A 3,539-nucleotide genomic window follows, 5' to 3' on the forward strand; every position below is an offset into this window, starting at 1 on the left:
TGAGGGTGTTCTGTGGGTCTCTGAGAATTACATGTGGAGGAGGGGCACTTAGCATATGACTGGAGCGTAGATGAAGAGAGTTCAACTCAATTTAAAAAATTTAATATTTTGTGCAACTATAATTCTTACATTATTTTGCTGATACTAATTGTATCATGCTTTTCTGAAAGGGTAAGAGAGTTTGAGTCACAAATAAACAACCAAGACTTTGAAAGTGGAGTGTGTGGAAATTAACCCAATAGGCAAAGGCCTGGCAGAATCATGAAATTTTAGTTGTTCATTAAATGCTGCAATTAACAATTCAATTGTCTTTTCTTATTCAATGAATGCAACTATTAAAGTAAAGCCTAAATTGTAAAGTGTCCAAACTGGCTGATTCTCTGTTGTGTGTGCACACTCACACATGTGCTGAGCACTGTTATTATAAACAACTGTTTATTTGGGCCATAAATGATTGCATTTACATGCACCTTATAATCCGATCATAATCAAATTTCTCCAGTTATCTGATCATTCGAGCGGTCATGTAAACAGCAAACTTATTTCTTAGATCGGTTTAAGGTCTAGAAATCTGATTAAAAAAGAGCTGGATTTTAGCTCAGTTATCAGATTTCTCAGTGCATGTATACCCTTACTCTGATTTCTTTCATTTATCTTAGGCTGTGCATGTGCAAAAATAGACTGTGGCAGCCGAAAATGCAAACAGGGCTGAGCCCAGTATTCATGACATGGCAACAAAATACTTTTGGATCGATACGGAATCCAACTACATGCCTGAAGAAATGAAATATTTAAATATTCTTCATGTTCTAAATGATGTATATTCATATTTTTCACTAAAGTGACTCATGGTTAAAAAAACTGTAGCATGATGTTTTAGTTTGGAGGAATATAGCTGTTGTACTGCCAGTGCCTCCTTGATTGGCCTAGTTGAAAGGATTTCCGGTGATATTTAGGCATACAATTGAGCCTTGTTCTTGCCACAGCATATTTCTGTGAAGTGCCCTTTGGGCTGGTTTAAACCAACTTTGCTTCCGGCTTTGTGGTCATTATTATTAAAGAGCATAAAATAAAGAACTTGTATATTGTCCTGTTGTGCTGATAATGTTATAGGCCACTCTTAACTTAATTACCTTCCATAGGGAGTAAATAAGTAAAGTAGTACATTACTTTTTAAAATGAGTAATGTGTAATACATTACTTTTTTGAGTAATGACCTCAACACTGGTGTTGAGACAAGCAAGGCTACACAAGAGTGAAAATATAAGCAAAAAAATACTCATTTTATTGCATACCTGCTACAAATGTGAAAATTAAACTACACAGCTAACAAATACACCAACATTGCTCAGTGCTCACTTCTAAACATGTTGGAACTTTGTTTTAATTTGCCTTATGATGTCTCAATGAATGCATTCACTGCTTAGTTTTATTTACATTGATTTGCCTCAATCTAACAGACACAATTCATATCACACAGATCATTTTCCCAGGGACTTATGTGTGGCCAACAACAGCTGGAAAATAAAGCATCACGACTTGTGTGAAAGCATTGCTTTTAATAGCAATGTCTGCTGCAACTGGTATCAGTAGCAAAAAGTTTTGCCACCAGAAGGTATTCAGACTGTTAGTTCACTGGCTGCTAAGTTAAGCCAACCTAGCTCTGATGGAGAATGGAGTGCTCTTCAAAAGTGGCAGGGGTGGGTCATGCTGCTTTGAGAGAGCAGTGGTGGTGAAGGAAGAGCCAGGCCTTAGCATGCCCCATAGCATGTTTAGTATGTTTAGCCAGAAATCCCAAGGCAGAACAAAGACGTCGGCACGCAGGAGCCATATCTAGCAGTAAGCATTAAGACTCAAAAACACTCCATTAAAGTGGACTGAGAGGCTTTCTATGCACAATTTGAGTGGGTAGCCAAGTCAGGTGAATGGTCTGAAGAACCGAAGGCTCAGCAGCTGATGCTTTGTTTGACCAATGATGCATTAGTTAAATGATACTTTTATTATCCCACAAACGGGGAAATTCCTCCGCATTTAACCCATCTGTGAAGTGAAACACCACATACACACACACTAGGGGGCAGTGAGCACACTTGCCCAGAGTGGTGGGCAGCCCTATGCACGGTACCCAGGGAGCAACCGGGGGTCTTGCTCAAGGACACCTCAGTCATGTACTGTCGACACTGGTGATCGAACCAGTGACCTTCCGGTCACAGGGCCAGTTCACTAACCTCCAGCCCACGACTGCCTGATATTGCAATATCAGGCAAGCTAATAAATATGCTCTGGAGGCATTTTGGCCCAAATTCCTTCAGTCTGTACTGTGACCAGCAGAGGAACCTTTAAGAGCCCTAGGTAACCATATTGAAACTTTAGCTTGATGGGCTTAAGAAGAGTATTGCCACTGTTGCTATTGGCCTCTGTAGCACCTGACACTGTGAGCTGTGGGGAGTTCCGCTGCATCCAGGAGGAAGATGAGCAGTACTCTTGGGTGTGCAGATGTCGGCGAGCAGCCTGAGGAAGACGTGCTGAACACGGTGTATGAGGCAGCTCGCTTCAGCTTCAGAGTGAGCATGATGCTGAAGCAGTTGCAGCATAGGTTCTAGACCCGCAGGGGAGACGGCACAGAGGAGGCCCATCTTAATCACCTACAAAATCGCCAGAGCAGCCATGTGCATCAACTTGACAGGGCAACTACCAGAGCCTGGAGTGCTCCTTCAGCAGCAAACTCTTCAGATGCATCCCCTCAGCACCAGTCAGTATGGGTGACTCCTCAGCCAAGGGAGTGTCCTAACCCAAAAAAAGGATCTCCATTTTTTTCCATTTCTACATCATTTGAGGCACAGTGGGTAGCAAGAAGGGCCTGGGTTCGATTCCCCGGCTGGACGACCAGGGTTCTTTCTGTGTGGAGTTTTCGTCTTCTCCCCGTGCCTACAAGCGTTTCCTCCCACAGTCCAAACACATGCAGTCGGGCTGACTGCTGAACTGCCCCTAGGTGTGAATGCACATGCCTGTGTGATGGACTGGCGACCTGTCCAGGGCGTTTCCCATCTTCTGTCCTATGACCGCTGGGTAAGGCACCAGCAACCCCTGTGACATCATTTGAGTACGACAGCTGCTTGAGTTGACCACTAGAAGTGCTTCAAAATTACTTGGAATAAAACCTCTTCACATTAACTTACATTGAAAGTAAAGAACATTTTTGCCCTTTACTGTAAAGTTACCATTTTGGAGATACTACATATACAGCATTTGAGTTGTAGACAATGTGACCCCTGGTTCCTATCACCACCACTGTTACTCTACAATGAACCATTTCACGTTGTATCACTCTGAAAGACTTTGTTTATAGCTTAACGACTGAATCATGCAGTTTTTTTCCTTTAAAGGAAAGTAGTGCCAAAAAGAGGGCGTTTCTACTTAGTTTCCAGGGACGCCCTAAAATCATTGAGAATGCGCACTGTAGGAGTGGCGTTGGCACCGGGACTGGGGTGGGCTTATTCGAAGAGGAGGGTTCTGGGGGGCTCCTTGTAGAAGAGAAG

This window comes from Pygocentrus nattereri, chromosome 2, assembly GCF_015220715.1.
Source record: "Pygocentrus nattereri isolate fPygNat1 chromosome 2, fPygNat1.pri, whole genome shotgun sequence".
In the NCBI taxonomy this organism is placed as follows: domain Eukaryota; kingdom Metazoa; phylum Chordata; class Actinopteri; order Characiformes; family Serrasalmidae; genus Pygocentrus; species Pygocentrus nattereri.